At 36.5% G+C, this 17,410-nt stretch overlaps 1 long non-coding RNA gene and 1 pseudogene across 4 annotated transcripts; one reads left to right on the forward strand and one right to left on the reverse strand.

The window, feature by feature from the left end:
• Nucleotides 1–3,424: 3,424 nt before the first annotated feature.
• On the reverse strand, nt 3,425–6,343 carry LOC121763673 (annotated as a pseudogene).
• A 6,594-nt stretch (nt 6,344–12,937) lies between these two features.
• LOC121763727 lies at nt 12,938–16,671 on the forward strand. 4 transcript variants are annotated; one of them, XR_006042472.1, is made up of 7 exons: nt 12,938–13,249; nt 14,995–15,087; nt 15,185–15,243; nt 15,314–15,412; nt 15,504–15,578; nt 15,806–16,131; nt 16,214–16,671. It is a non-coding gene; the product is annotated as an uncharacterized LOC121763727 (long non-coding RNA). The 4 variants fall into 4 exon arrangements; XR_006042470.1 differs by having other exon boundaries at nt 12,940–13,249; nt 15,006–15,087; XR_006042473.1 differs by lacking the exon at nt 15,185–15,243 and having other exon boundaries at nt 15,283–15,412.
• The last annotated feature ends 739 nt before the right edge of the window (nt 16,672–17,410 follow it).

The raw sequence follows: 17,410 nt of genomic DNA on the forward strand, positions 1-17,410 counted from the left end.
AATTACATTTGTCTCAATATAAAAATTGAGTCTTAAAATTTTGTGAAATAGAAACAGAAGATTGTTGTAAAATTATTAGATTCAGTTTACATATAGAACTGATATTGGATCAAATTACACTTATTTATCCATTGCCAAAATGAAGACACTCATACAAATTTATTGATTAAGGGCTCATTTGGAAATAATTTTGCTAGATGAAGCTACAAAGATATACTATAAGTGAGTCTAATAATATATGGTGTATATTAACTAGTTGTGTGTACGTATTTTATTTATGTATAAAATTTCCATTTAGGCAGTAAATCATCGGCCAACATGAAATACTATAATTTAGGTCACGTCATTTTCTGGCCGCCAAAAATATTTTGGCATGTCTATTTTCTACTATCGAAAAATAATGTTATTATTATACAAATTTTACACAATAAGCCAAAATTAAATATGATGAAAGTCGTGTAATTAACCCTCCAAAATATGATAATGACATTATCCAATATGTAAACATTCAATTGACAAAATGCAAATTCGATCGTGCAACTTTTTTGTATTGTTAAGGGAATCTGCTAACTTAACTAATTTGACCTAACAAAATAGTGGGGAACTTAGTGGGAAACTTGATGCATTCACGTGTTAAACACTTAAATTTTAATTTAAATTGTTGTTACTCCATGCGATTCATAAGTACTCCTTTATTTAATTGCTCTAATTTCGTTAATGTGAATTAAATATTTGAGAATGCAATGCTTACTTGCGTTATATAAATGATACTCATATTGATAACTGCGCACACATATAGAATACAAAAATTAAAAATTTAACACGTTTGGAAAAAAAATTCAATATGCGTATTTTTAATAAAATTATTTATATTTAAAAATATTTGACATTTTCAACAACAATAAATTACTACTAGTACTTATGGTTTAGGTAAGTGATAGGGGACAGTTTAACGCCATTTAGGTTACACAAATGATATGGGACTCATATAGTGCAAGTCTTAATTGAACTTAAATAGCATCTTATACACATAATTTAAATACGTACATAAAAAGTAATTTTAAAAACTTATAAATTTAATCACAGTAATATATACGTAAAATCTGGAAAACATATTTATAGACTAACGACAGATCACATATTAATCATTACGTACAAATAATAATAATTTTATTATATATGATATTTAGATAGATGTACATAATAACAATTTAAGTTAGTAATAAATTAATTTTAATTAATTAATGATAAATTAATAGATTTTAATGATAAATTTAGTATTTGATATAAGATAATCTCACCAATAAAGAATGGAGCACCAAACATTTCTTCGAGTGCCAACTTTTCTACCCAAATGAATATAAAAATGAAATAAACTGTTTTACATTTTGTTTACTTGTACTTTTAACTTGTAGGTATAAATGAATTAAAAAGTATATTATACAGTAGTAATAAAGTAGGTACTCGGTTTAGTTTAGGTTTTGATATAACATAATCGAACTGAAAACCAAAAAATCCTAAAATGTAGATATAAGTAAAACTGAAAGCAAATCGAAATCTGAAAAAAAATCAAACTAAATTCTAAAAGTCAGTTGAATTCAATTCGGTTTTTTGAAATTTTTGCACGCCCCCTAAAAATAGATAGTCGATGTGTGCATGTGATCCGTTGCTAACTTTTCTTAAGTTGCAACTTGCTAACTTGTCAAGGTAGTATATTAAAAATGTCAACACGGTGATAATGAAATGTCAACAGAAACTTAAGTTGATATTTTTATACATTGTGTTGACATTAATATTCAAATGTCAACACAGTTTATTAAAATGTCAACATAAATATGTGTTGACATTTTATGTGATTGTGTTAATTTTTTAATACACTACGTTGATAAGTTAGCAAATTCACAACTTAAGAAAAATTAGTTAACATTTTATTCCAACTATTTATTATTATTTTTATAAAATAAGTGCAGAAAAAAAAATGTGACAAAATTCAGGAGAAGAGGGAGTATTTTATAAAACTCGGCAACTTTGGCAGTTTGGATCAAAATGTCTCAGGGGAAATGTGTTCGATCAATTCACATAAGAGGTACCAAACATGTCCGCACAATTCATACCAAGCCTGTTAACTTTGCGTGAGTGCCAAGCGGGCGTTCTCGGCACCACATAGACAGATTTTGTATACATTGTCCAAATTTGGTCAGTTCTTATTAAATATGTGTGCAAGTCTTGCAGGGTTTAGTTTATGTGCAATGTGTGTACTATACGAGTATTTGCAAGCTATATGTATGTGTGCATAATACTCTATCCGTCCGTGAAATGTTGTCCAGTTTTACAATTTTGGTCCGTCCGTGAAAAGTTGTTCACTTTGCTTTTATTCTATTTTTGGTAAATGGTCATCACTTTCCACTAACTTTTTTACACTCACATTTTATTATAAAACCAATATATAAATGTGAGACTCTTATTCCACTAACTTTTTCAACTCACTTTTCTTCACATTTTTTAAAATACGTGTCAAGTCAAACTTGGACAATATTCATGGACAGAAAGAGTATGATGTATGAATTGTGCGTTTCTATGTGCGGTGTGTATAGTGAGCATGTATATATATAGTGCATGTTGTGTGTGTGCAATGTGAGTGTTGGCGTATGTGATTGTGAATTGAGAGGATATAATTTCATTTTCAAATCCAAATATTTTGAAATACCAAATATTAAACATAAAATCAAAGGCCTGAATTTCAATTTGGCCCTCATATTCTATAATATCAAGAAGCCTAGTAGTTTTCATGCACATAGTTAGGAAAAAAAATAATCCCTCCGTCCCATAAGAATATACATTCTTTCTTTTTTAGTTCGTCTCACAAGAATATGCACTTTCCAATTTTGGAAACTCTTTTCACTCTAATGAGGTGTGGCTCATTCTCCACTAACAATGTTTTAATTACTTTCTCTCTACCTCTTCCTTACTTTCTCAATTTTACATTAAAACTCGTGCTAAACTCAAAGTGCATATTTTTTAGGGACGAATGGAGTAAACTACTATCAATCAAAACATTTTAGTTTTTTAATACATACAACACTTCCTATTTCCTACTGATCCATCATCATATCCAAAAAAAATCATAGTAATTCAGAGGCTTATGGGATTAATCCTAAAATTCGTAATACCAAAAACCAGAGCAATTTACGCTGGGGAGGGACCAATCCAATCCACTCATATCATGAATTATAAACACGAAATTCCGTTTCGATTGACCTCAAATTTCGATGACTTCAATTAGCCAATGTTGTTTAATGATTAGAAGCAATACGATTATAAAAAAAATACTAGCTAGTACTAGAAAAAACCATAGCTATTATTATTTGACGTCCATCTAGTACTCGTACTTCATTTATAACGACGCAACACAGATCCAACAAAGTTCAGCCAATCGGGACTTTGTATATATCGGACAAGATTGTCACTACTCACTTTTGCATGAAACACAAGTTTCAGATATACATTTCATGCTTTATCAAACAAAGATAATTTAAAATAGGATCATGAGCATCAACCACCATTAGGAGCAGCGCTGGACCGCCTTCTCTCGTTCATGCTTTGGCTTGAGAGCAATATGGGAAGGCAACATTGTGTAGACCTCAATGACTTGTTATCTTCCCCGACCACTCGATTGGGGGTAGCCTGTTCACTACACCCCCCTCCCGAGTAGTCCGGAGTCCCACTAGTGGACTTGAGTTGTTGGGCAAGGGTAGTGGTAGTGGTAGTGGTTGTCGGAGCCTCATCGTATTGCTCCTCACGTAAGCTCTCTTTGAAGAGTTCCGATAGCCTTTTCTTCTTATCCGGAGGCGATTCCCTGGCCTCCTCCGATGGCAACTTATTTACCAATGAGGAGTTGGGGTGGACCGGAGTATTTCCCCGTGAGAAATCTGTAATCCAAATTCATAATCAATTTTTTAGATTCACTTACACACAACCGATATGACTTCAATTGGTTAGAAATAGAGTGTCTTACTAATTAATTTGTGCTTCGAAATTCATAACCATTTAAGGCTAGCTATAGCTACCAGCACATCAAGTATCATCTTTATTTATCTATACAATCAATTTTTGTTGCATTTATGCACACTAAACAAGCATGAGAACATACAACTTTCTCTGATTTAATAGTAGTACTAAATTAATTAAAAAAAATTTCAAATATTAGTACAATGAAAAGTGCTACTTGGGCCGGGCCACCCACCTATGGCAAATTGGGCTGGATATTGGCTTTTCCGGTCAAAAAATGTTTACGCTATTGGCCCATTTTAATAGTACTAAATTAATTGCTTAAAAACGTTTTTGTTTGGATTTAAATTCATATTTCAACGGCATATTTGTAATTCTACATGAAGACTACACCTAGTAGTAGGCATAAATGAGAATAAATGAATTATCAATACTATCGGCTGTTTATAATTTCAATTATTGTTGGCCTTAAGGGGGAAAGGATGAGAATGTGGATTTATAACTTATTCCTACCCTCATTTTTGAATCAATGATTTTAGGTGGTTTAACTACTAGTAGTTGTGTGAACAATATACACTTTAAAATTAATGTAGATGTGAGCACAAATTTATTTCATACTATAAAACTGGCAACCGTTAATAAAAGGACATAAAGCCATTCAAAGTGTTATCTATTTCACTTCATTTTGAATAAAAAAATGGTAGACTAGTGTTCTATATAAAACTGGCAATTGTTAATAAAAGAACATAAAGCCATTCAAAGTGTTATCTATTTCACTTCATGTTGAATAAAAAATGGTAGACTAGTGTCCTATTCTCGTATCATTATCACCAAGTACGCACAAAATTCCGATAAAAGTAAAATGTATTTTGCTTGTTGGGTAGAGTTTCTTACCACCATTAACACTTAAGAAGTCATCTTCATAGTCTGATTCCAACCATGGTTGGGAGTCGAAGAAGGCTTCGTCTTTGCTACCTGCAAAAATCGAGACACGTGTTACAACAACACCTGATGGACATGGATCGTCCTAGCAATTTGATAGTCACAATAGCATAAAAATTATACCAAGATAAGTTGAAAATCGAGACTCAGATCAATTTTTTAAAAACAACAAAAGTCAATCATCTTCTTGATAGATTTAGCTAAAATCAAAATATTTCAGTCTCCTATTTTAGATATGATGAAGAATAACTAGTCGCTTTACAAAACCTAGAGCATGCGTGAGGGTGCGTAACTCAAAAATAATTAATGAATTCGTTTTATAGGTAGTAATTCATTAATGCATATAAAGAGTTATGGGAAATTAGGCCCTTTCACGTGAACTTAATGTAGACAGGCATGGCCTCTAGCAACAAATGCTATGTTTCACATCATACAAAATTTTGTCTTGAATTACGATCTATCATTAAACTAGAGTAGCCTTTGAATCTAACCCACAAAACAAAATAGCAAGGGTCATTGAAATAACAAATTCAATATATAGAAATATTATATATCATATTTGAATAGCAACTTTTCCGCGAAAAACACCTAAAGATTTTAAATGTAGACACTTTTATAATATTTAATTTTTCTCGCCGTGATTAAATAGCATAGATGTTAAGATATTCATTGTCTACTGTGATAATAAAAACAAAAGGCTCATTTTTTTTCATAAATTTTGAAAGGCAAAAAAGAAAATAGATCATGTAACCAACTTTACGACCACCCGGAAAATTACAAAAAGTGTTTACAAACAGAAGATGCATGATTGGTGATTTTAAACAGAACATGACAGCTTAGTAATTTTATCAATAAAAAGAATTTAAAAAAAAAAAGAAATTGCCGGTGCTTAAATAATTATCAGACAGCATGAACATAGCCAAAAAAAAAGACGACGTCACCCACCTACGCTAGAATAACGGGCGGGTGACCGTAGCGGGGTGACAGCAGCCCCGGCGTTGACCGCGATTGCTTCTCCTTGACCGGCGAAGGTATCTCATTTTTGGACCCGATTGAGAAACGGAGCTTCGTTAAAGAATCCGAGTCCTTGTGCACAGAAACACACGATCCCATCTCTCCCCCAAATTAAATAATCATTCACGATTCACAACATCATCATCAACAAACTTTTTTTTTCGTCTCTTTTTGTGAGGCAGAAAAAGGAATGATGATTAGTTCTGTTTATAACAGCTTCAAAGAGAGAGAGGGAGTGAAGTAGAAGAGAGAGAAGGGGAAGGGACGGAGGGAGAGAGATATTGCGTTACGCTCACTGCAAATGGGAATATAAATTGGAGGGGTGAGACAGAGTTGGAAACGTTTTAGATTATGAAATTCATGCCAAAAGTAATCAGGGAAATTAAGAGGAAAAAGTAGATTTGATGGAAGAAATTTTAGGATGTGTTTGAAAGCGAAGTTAGTGTGTGTATGTGTGTGAAAAGAACATTTGTTTTGGCCCCACATGGATATTAAAGGTCGAATTATTGGAGTATGTTTATTTAGTGGAATTTGTTCGTTTGCTGCCAAATAAATCACGATATGATATTTAAATAAAATCATGTTTATTTATGATTTTTATCTGGTTATGAGAAATTGGCCGTCACGCGTCAGAAGTTAAATTTAAAATTCAGAGGCTAATTTCATTAAATATAAGATGTACTTAATTAAAATGGCCGTCGCGCGTAATTATTATGTTTCTTTACTAATGAAAATTTATATCAAGCACTGGTGAATTTATAACTAGACCTTCCAAATTAAATCATGTTTTCTTTTGTTACGTATCTTTTTTTGGTCTTTACTTTGCATGTATAGACTGTAGAATTGTATAACTGTTATCTGTTTTCACAATGAGAGTATACAACATATATAGGCTAAGGTACATGCTACGTATGGTAAGATTTCATTCAAATCAAATCTCCTAATTGATAGCCTAAATATCTTCTCCAATCTCTTCCTGATTTTGTGTCATCTTTATTTTGTAGAATATTCCCTTCAATCTCCAACACTCCCCCTCAAGTTAAGTGACGGGATTCCCAAAACTTAACTTGCCCAAGACTTCTTGAAAATTCTTCACTGATACAGCTTTGGTCAGGATGTCAGCTAGTTGGTCTTCGGATTTCACATATGGGATTTCCACTATCTTTTCTTCCAAGTTCTCTTTTATGAAATGTCTGTCAATCTCGACATGTTTGGTTCTATCGTGCTGAACTGGGTTTTCTGAAATACTGATTGCCGCCTTATTGTCGCAGAGTAGCTTGCACGTCTTCGGTGATTCAAGGTTTAACTCCTTCATTAATCTCCTTAGCCAAAGGATTTCGGTGAGCCCACTTTTAATGCCTCGGAATTCAGCTTCTGCACTCGACAGTGCCACCACCTTTTGCTTCTTGCTTCTCCAAGTGACTAAATTGCCACCCACAAAAGTGAAGTATCCTCCTGTTGATCGTCTATCCATTGGGTTCCCTGCCCAGTCTGCATCCGTATATCCATGAATGTCGAGATGTCCATTTTTTCGGAACAGTAACCCGTGCCCGGCGGTTCCCTTCAGATATCGCACTACTCGTAGTGCTGCCTCCCAATGTTCCTCCTGTGGATTATGCATAAACTGACTAAGCACCCCAACTGCGTATGCAATATCAGGTCGAGTGTGTGACAGATAGATGAGCTTTCCCACTAGTCTCTGGTATCTCCCCCGATCAGTCGACGTTGCTCCTTTGATTATTTGAAGTCCGTGATTCTGCACCATGGGAGTATCTGCCGGCTTGCACTCGAGCATTCCTATTTCTGTCAAGAGGTCAAGGACATACTTGCGTTGACTGATAAAGATTCCTTTTCCAGATCTCAGCACCTCGATCCCAAGAAAGTATTTGAGATCTCCTAGATTTTTCATCTCAAATTCGGTAGCCAAATGCCCCTTGAGGTCCTTTATTTCCTCAGCGTCATCTCCTGTAATGATCATATCATCCACGTAAATTATCAGACAAGTGATTTTTTCTCCTCTCCGTTTGATGAACAGTGTGTGATCGGAGTTACTTTGTCGATATCCGTATCGTTTCATTACATCCGTGAATCTCCCGAACCAAGCTCTCGGGGACTGCTTCAACCCATATAGAGTCTTCTTTAACTTGCACACCTCATTTTTTTCAAATTCCTCTTTGAAGCCGGGTGGGGCCTCCATATAGATAGGGTCCTTCAATTCTCCATGAAGGAAGGCATTGGTGACGTCATACTGATGGAGTGGCCAATCTCTGTTTGCTGCAACGGACAGTAATACTCTTACCGTGTTCATCTTTGCAACCGGGGAGAACGTCTCTGAATAGTCCACTCCTTGAGTCTGTGTATATCCCTTTGCCACTAACCGAGCCTTGTATCTCTCAATGCTCCCATCTGGTCTCCTTTTAATCGTGAAGACCCACCTACACCCCACTGTATGTTTTCCATCGGGCAGGGAGCTTGCCTCCCAAGTACCGTTTCGTTTTAATGCTTTCATCTCGACGAGCATTGCCTCCCTCCAATCCTTGCTTTTGGAAGCTTCTTCAAAGGTTCGAGGGATCTCTTCTTCGCACAGTGCCGTCTGGAATGCCCTTGCCATTTTGGACATGTTGGCTTCAGCAAAGTTGGCCACCGAGTATCTACTTTTCCTCCCTATTTGTTCCGGGGAGTATTTCTTGGGTGGAATTCCTCTCGTACTCCGTGGAGGAAGCACGTATTGTCCTGTGTCCTGATCAATAGATGTATCTTCTTCCTCTTCTACTTCTGTACCAGTTGAGTCAGGAATAAAATCTGAACTTGCATGATTCGGACTAGATATTACCTCGGATTCCGTTACGGTTGGATCAGAGGGCCGCGGCAGAAGCGTTGTCGGGACTACGGTCTCGGCAGACGGGATCGGCTCATGGACAGTGCCAGCTTGTTCTGTTGGATCCGAATCAAAGTTACTTGGCACACACCACCGAAGGGAGTCATTTTCTTGGGTCTCCCCCTGTCCTACACTCTCCCCCTGAGTCCCAAGGTGGTAAAAGAATTCGGTTTCAAGGAAGTTACAGTTCATGGTGGTAATAATTCTTTTGGTTCTGGGGTCATAACATCGATAGCCCTTCTGGTTAATCCCATACCCCATAAAAACACACTTAATCGCACACGGGGAAAATTTATTTCGCTCGTGTTTGGGAACGTGGACATAGACCGAACACCCAAAGGTTTTAGGTGGTAGTGATAAGGCTGAGGGAATTTTGGTTAAGGTGGAAAGATGATCCAGAGGAGTTTTCCGATTTAGTGTTTTTGTGGGGAGGCGATTGAGAAGATAAACTGAGGTAGCGACTGCTTCGGGCCAAAAGTTGGAGGTACTTTGGAGTCAAATAGGAGGGCTCGGGTCATTTCGAGGATGATTCGATTCTTCCTTTCTGCTACCCCGTTTTGTTCTGGTGTGTGGGAACAGGAAGTTTGGTGTACCAACCCATTTTCGGAAAAAAACTTTGTCATAGGACTGTTTAAAAATTCCCCCCGTTGTCGGATCTTAGGATTTTGATTGATGTTTGAAATTGAGTTTGAACCATTTTATAAAACAAACGAATTTGTCATATACCTCAGATTTATGTTTCATAAAATAAACCCAAGTAGCTCTACTGCAATCATCAACAAATATCACAAAGTATTTAAAACCAACACTAGTACCTATAGGCGCTGGGCCCCACACATCAGAATGAATCAGGGAAAAAACAGTGTCAACACGAGTATCATTTGGCTTAAACGAGTTTCGGTGGCTTTTGGCCAAAACACATGCTTCACAAGAAAAGTTCTTTGGAACAAAAAGATTATGAAATAAGGATTTTAAATAACCCGGAGAGGTATGGCCCATCCGACGGTGCCAGAGCCAAGTATCTTGATTAGTGGATCCGTGAGCAAGCATCGCCGCACCATCTCGTCGAGCAATCTCATCCACAAAGTATAGCCCTCGACGCTCAGTGACACGTCCAATAATCTTCCCCGTCCGGATATCCTGTAGCATACAGAAGTTCAGATGCATTAGGAGAGAACAGTTCAAATTCTTAGTCACATGATTGATTGACATTAACTTCTGAGATAATCTAGGCACATAGAGACAATTAGGAATATGGACATTCGGAAAAATTTCTATAGTCCCCGCTCCTTCTACCGGGGTTACTCCCCCACTTGCTGTTTTTATGTGTGACTTAGGCGTCTTATGAATTTCCAAAAAATCATTCCTGTCGTATGACATGGTGTCGGTTGCCCCACAATCAAAAATCCATCCCGTGTCATCAATAATATCACAATCATGGGCTTCAAAGGCATATGATAGATTTTCTAAGGGTGCAAATGAGTTTTTGCAAATAATTGGGGCAGATTCGAAATTATTAAGAGCCTGGGGGTGGTTTTTATCATAATTGGCAGAATGGGGTTCCTTTTCATAATATTCATAATTTGGGGACTTAATTGAAACATGGGTTTGGGGCTTGGGTTTAATTGGGGATTGGGCTTTTCTAGGGTTAGGGATTTCGCTCCCCAACCCGTTACCTGGTTCACCCCCGCCTCCGTCCAGTCGGAGCGCCGCCACCATGGCTTCGGCCGTCTTCACCCCTCCGTCGCCTCGCCTGCTGCCGCCGGTTGGGAGACCACCGCTGTTGTCCGGTCCTTTCTCCTGGAATCCGGTAATCTCTCGGTTTCCTTCATTCTGATTTCGTCCTCCATTCTCGGTTCTGATGGCTACTTTCGCTTTTCCGGCTTTGTCTTCTTCCCACCATTCTGGGTATCCTACCAATTGAAAGCATGTCTCCTTTGTGTGTTTGTGCATCCCGCAATGCGAGCACCAAAGTTTGGACTTGTCTGGCTTCGAGTTTCCCCGGCGGTTGGCGGCGGGACGCGATGTAGGTGGCTGACTCCTGTGCTGCGGCTGAGATGGGCGGTATTCTCGTGCTCCAAATCCAAATCCGACTCCCCCCGATGATGCTTCATTACCGACTGCGTTGGTGAGCGAATCGGACGCCGGTGACATGACTTTAAGTCGAGCTGCCTCCCGTTTCACCCATCCATACGCCACGTCGGCTGAGGGGTATGGCTCCTCTTTGAGGATCTCGCATCGGATCCAGTCATATTTTTCGTTTAGACCGGTGAGAAATTTAAATAAACGTAGCTCCGATTTGATTTCTCGGTATTGCTCTATCCCTTTGTCGCAACAATTGACCGTTTTGTGAACACCGATCGATGTCGATCCAGAGCCTGTGTAGTCGGCTCCAGTATGCTTCCAGCGTTGAGTCGCCTTGTAATATCTTGCTTGCCTTGTCTCGCAGGTCGTAGATTAAGTATGAGTCCGATGAACTCGCAAACGTCACCGCGAGCGTATCCCACAGGGACTTCGCCGTTTGGTGATGTGCGAAGTCGGCTATGAGATTTGTCTCCATGTTGTCGATAATCCATGAGAAGACTATCAAGCCTATCTCTTCCCAATCCGTGAAACCGCTCTCCCCCGGCTTCGGTGGGGACGGTACTCCGGAGATGTGGCGGTAGACTCCTCGGCCGCCAATGGACACTTTCATTAATCGTGCCCACAGTGAGTAGTTCGAGCCATTCAATTTGAAGGCTATGGTAACACTCTTACTCGATCTAATTTTTCCGGCAATGGGTTCAGTTTCTGGCTTGGTTTCTGACATTTTTTTTTTTTGGGACTGATTTCTCGCCTGTATTGGTCGAGAAAGGTATTTAGGGGGCTATGATGATTTGTTTCTGAGCCTAAAACCTGCTCTTGATGCCATGTAGAATTGTATAACTGTTATCTGTTTTCACAATGAGAGTATACAACATATATAGGCTAAGGTACATGCTACGTATGGTAAGATTTCATTCAAATCAAATCTCTTAATTGATAGCCTAAATATCTTCTCCAATCTCTTCCTGATTTTGTGTCATCTTTATTTTGTAGAATATTCCCTTCAATCTCCAACATAGACATGAATATTTTTGTAGTCTGTATATCTTAAATTTATAATTATTGTCTACATTTGAAACGGTAGTCGTGTTTGAAATTTATTCTTGTATCAAATATGATATTTATTTGGATAAAGTACACCTACAAATATGAATGTATTGTTAATGTTAAGTGTTAAAGAAATGCGCGCTACATGCTCTATATAAAATTCAAATTAATTTAGTGGTCATTTTGAACATGTACCTATCACCACAAATTCTTAAATAATTCATAAACATGTTTTTGAGTTAATAAATAATTTAAACATAAGATATTAAAAAAGTTCAGTTTTGGACCAAGAATTATATGGAATAGTATAAACAAAAGTTAATAACTAACACTACAAAGCGCGATTTACTGACGGAATTAGTGACGGAGAACTATCCTTCTTTAATTAATGGCGAAAATAGTGACAGTATGAGTTTCTGAAAATAATAGTTACATTTTATTTTTACTATAGTGACGGCATATTCGGTCAGTAATTATTTAATTTTAGTTTTAGTTTATTTTTTGTAACTTTTAATTAGTAGCAAAGTTTTCCATCATTAAATATATTTACAAAATTTTTAAAATTTTAATTTAGAGACGGATTAAATTCTGACACTAAAATTTATTGCATTTTTAGTTTTTTTTGGAAAATATTTAGTTAGTGGCAGACTAATTCGTCATTAAATATATGTGAAATTTTTAAAAAATCAATTTAGTGGCGGATATAAGCCCGACACTAAATATATTTCAAATAATTTTTAATTTCAATTTATAGACGAAACTAAGTCCTGACACTAAAATTGGTTGCATTCTTAGGTTTTTTTTTTTTTTTACATTTTTAAGTAGTGTCGGTCTATTTCGTCATATATGTGAATTTTTTTTTATTTAATTTTGTGGCGGTTATAAATCTGACACTAAATTATTTTAGTTTTAAATAAATTTATTTATTTGAAGATTTTATAAATTATAATTAAATTTAATAAGAAACTAATTTCAAAATTGCGCTTCCTCAGTAAGCCCTATTCAAAATTTCATCCCTTTTCTGTTTCTCCCTTGTTCACAAATCAAAGAAGAAATCAGACTTGTATTTCTCTTCCTCGCCGCCGCCGATCTCTCCTCTCACTGCGGCCGGCATGGAGTTTCCGATGGGCGAAGCCGGCGGCGCTTCGCGCCTAATTGCTCCATCACTCTCTCAATTCGAATTTCAACATTCCAACTCCAATTCAAACTCTCTTAATTCGAATCTGGAGCCCTAGTCCCGCTATTCTTCTTTCTCGATCTCTCAGTGCGGCTCAGGTGTGGATCTCTGCTTCCTTGTTTTATTGTTCTTCGCATTTCCGATTTGTATACAATAATTGTTGTCAATTGTTTTATTGCGTAGATCGGATTTAGATTTGTTACTGTGTGTGAATTTACTGATTTCTGAATCTACGCATGTTGTTGACTTTATTTTGCTTTTATGTTAATTTTGATGAATCAGAAAGATGAAATACTCCTAATAAATGAAGGCGTCCTGGACTTTTAATCGCTAATTGTTTCTACAATTTTGATTAATTAAGCTTAGAATATCTTATTGGTATTATTTTTTTTACGCAATACGGAGTACATTGATATGCCATGCTTAGAATAATAATTCCTTAAATCTACTATGGTATTAGTCATTCGAGTCTTCATAATTTTGGTTATTTTTGATGAAATTACTCATGCATACTATATAACACCGATACGCCACCCTGTTGCCGTATCACGTATCGGATACGTATCCGATACCGATACGCAACGGATACACCGTCGATACGTATCCTGGGCGTATCCGCGAGCTGGGCCGTATTGGACCGGGAAACCTCAGATTCGATACGTATCCTTCGGCGTATCCGCGAGCTGGGCCGTATTGGGCCTTCATCCTCCTCTATCTGCAAAGATCTGAGGTTCTCCTCTTCGAAATCAACGTCCATCTCTGTCGAAGAACTTCGCAACTTTCAATTTACGAACTTCAATCCGATTTGGGAACAAAATTGACAGTTAATCGGATATGAAGAAGAAGAAGAAGAAGAAGAAGAAAGGGGAGGCGCCGCTATTGCCTCAACTAGGGATTGAAGAAAATTGGAAATGGGAGAATGAATTGGGCAAGAAGTAGTCACGATGGAAAAGGAGTATATTTGGGGCTCATTTTTTGGGCCAATTTATTACTCCATTAACTTTGTCTAATTTTGTAACTATAAATAAATATTTTGATCAATATTATTGGTAATATGGATAAGTATAACCAAAAAATCGATGTGGTGTAATCGACCATAAAAGAAATTGACTTTAGCTTTTAATATTTTGTAATTTTATTATTTTTATTTGTATAATAACATTAGAATATCTATTTTGTAATTTATTATGCACTATTATTATTTATTAAAAAAATAGTTAAAACGTATCCGCGTATCGGGTTGTTTGGGAAAGAGCCGTATCCGCGTATCCGTATCCTTCGGATACTGATACGCGTATCCGTATCCGTGCCGCATAGCATGCATATCATATTATATCATCAAAGTGTGATTATCTTTATGCATAAAAATGTTAACTACTTCCAATATCCAAACATGCATAAATCATGTTAACTGCACGAATGTTATTTAGTATCTTTAGATTAATAAACTGTTTGAATACCAACATTTATGCATAACAAATTTTCAACGCATAATCACTCAATTGAGAGCTGAACTTCGACATTGGATGGACATGGGGGATACTCATAGTTTCCATAGTTTATGAGGATGGTTAGAATTACTGCTGCTGATGGGATTATGCTCCAAATACTGATGTTCACAAATGAAAGCAATTGAGCCTGGAAGTTGGATGTATAACTTGTTCAGAAAATTGTAACTTAGATGTCGCAGTTGACTTTATTATTTTAATTTCCGTGGAATTAGGTACCTTTGTGATATTAAAATATCCTTTCAAGAACATTTTCTGTTCACTCTATGGATATTAATTTGGCTTTCTTAGGTATTTAACAATTCTTTCTCTATCAGTCATGAATTTACTGTTAGTTTTGGCATAGATTTGCTACTCTTGCAACACATATGGAGCATTACATACAAGGACAATGGAGGGATCTGGTTGACCGGGCTTACACAAAGTTTGTAAGTTCTTCTCTATCGGCCATGAATTTACTGTTAGTTTTTGCATAGATGATGTGATACATCACTGAACATGCAATGCTCCTTGGTTTTGTATTAGTCCTTCTCCGCCAATGCAAACCTCACTCAAGATTCCCCTCTCTCCTTGGTTTACCCTAGGTACTGATATTCTTCCTCTGTTTTTTCACAATAACTCAGCTTACAAACTTGTGGAGATAATCAATTGCAGCTGGTGGCGATATATTGTTTTGTGAGATAGAGCTCAGGTTGAGCAGCTGATATATTGTTGAGGAACCCTAGAGGATACAAATAGCAAAAGTACCTTCAGGTAAGTTGACATACTTAGGGAAATCAATTTTGCATATTTTATAATTATCTTCTATCGAATCTCAAGGGTAATCACCTCTTGTTTCCATCAGTTTCCAAATGTCACAGGTTTTACTTGGAAAATGACATCTCAAGAGCAAAAAGATGAGTATTATCAAGAATTTCGAGTAAGTATATTTTTTATTAATATTTGAAATTAGCAATGAATTTGTGAAGTGGAAGAATAGTTAAAATACAAACTTAAGGTATAATTTGTTTGGTAGACAAATGACTGTTACAGGAAATATTGTTCGAGTAAAGTTTATTTGTGTTTGGGAACTAAATACTGATAGTGGTTTAGATATCTCATTTTTCACTAGTTCATCTCATTTATCTTGTTTCCTTCTATTTTCAGGCAATTTTGGAAGGAATGGTTCCGGTGCCAACCCTAACTTGAGAAGTTGTTGTAAAGGTTTGTTTAAATTTACTTCCTTTTAAAGTAAACAAGTACGAAAAAGGAACATAGTCATAGCAACTCGGTTCCATTTTTTATCTGTTCGTGTGCCTTTCTTCTCTTGGTGTGTCTAGGTTGGAATGGTCTGGCAGGGTTCTGTAGTTTCTGGTATGAGCGATTTGCTATAATCTACTATCTTTCGTACTGTCATTTTACTACTGAAGTTCATTATATGTAGGTACACCCTAGCACACAACATGGACAGAAGGTTGTTTTGAAGAAAAAAGGTAAAATTTCCCCTGACATTGTTTCCGGGTTTACATAATCCGTTTTCAGCATTCCATTGAGATCAGCCATCGTTCTGTGCAGGGAGCTACTGCTGCTGAACATGGAGCAAGTTCACGATTCTCTGGCCTCAATAGTAGTCTACAAGCAGTCTAAGGGGATAATGTCGACTGAATGGAGCTGAGCGAGGGGCAAGCTTGGATGAAGGAAAATCTGGCACAGGGAATGGCGTTGCTTCAGAGCTCGTACGAGAATCTTGGAGACAAAATTATCAGCTGGGAAATGAAGCAGCTGAGATAGAGGTCGAGATTGGGAAGGTTGGGGATGCATTGTCGTCGAGGATGACTGTCTTGCAGAGTAAAGCAGCTGATATAGGGAATATGGTTGAGACGTCGTTGGATAAAAAAAATAGCTTTTGAATGGGCAGTCTGTAGCTCTCGTTGTATTTTCTTTTGAACATCATACAACTATACATTTCATACTTTTGTTACTTGTTTTAACAACTAACATTTATGCCTATTCATTATAATTTTTGGATTTAATGTTTATTTTTGTATATTTTAATTTATTGGTTATTGATTTTAGCTTTTTCTCAATATTCTGGTGAAATATTAATTAAAATAAAAAATTTGACCCAAATGCCAGATATTGACGGTTTGACCGTCACTAATGTGTCAATATGCAACACAAATTTAGTGATGGAGATATGCGGCCAGTCTGTAAACAGTGACAGACCATTCGGTTACAAACATGAGACTTGGCAGCACACTATTTGTGAGGGTGTCTAGTCCGTCACTAATTCGAACATTTGTATACAGCACCCAAAATGTTTTGTGACGTCTTATTCCGCTGGTGATGTTGCTGTTAATTTTAGTGGCGGACACATTACCCACTAATTTTTTTTATTGACAAGCTTTTTAATTGCGTCTTCTTTTCGACGGTAATCTATCACCAACATTGTTTAGTGTCGGAAATTTGATAATTGGTGACGGATATTTCCGTCGCGAGTTTTTTGTAGTGTCAATGCTAAGTTGATCCATTAATATTGACACGTATACGTATATTTCATATATGTTGATTCAAAAGTAATTTTTAATTTGTCTTGTAGTAATTATACATGAATACAAAATATATAGATGTGTCAACTACACTAATAAATGAATATGGGGAATATATAAACAAATTGCTTGTTAGCGGAGTAACAAAATTGAGAATGTTTCAATTGCCAAACAAAATTGATAAGATGGTATTTTGATCACAACATTTTAAAAACCTTTTAAA

The sequence above is a fragment of the Salvia splendens genome, chromosome 14, assembly GCF_004379255.2.
Source record: "Salvia splendens isolate huo1 chromosome 14, SspV2, whole genome shotgun sequence".
In the NCBI taxonomy this organism is placed as follows: domain Eukaryota; kingdom Viridiplantae; phylum Streptophyta; class Magnoliopsida; order Lamiales; family Lamiaceae; genus Salvia; species Salvia splendens.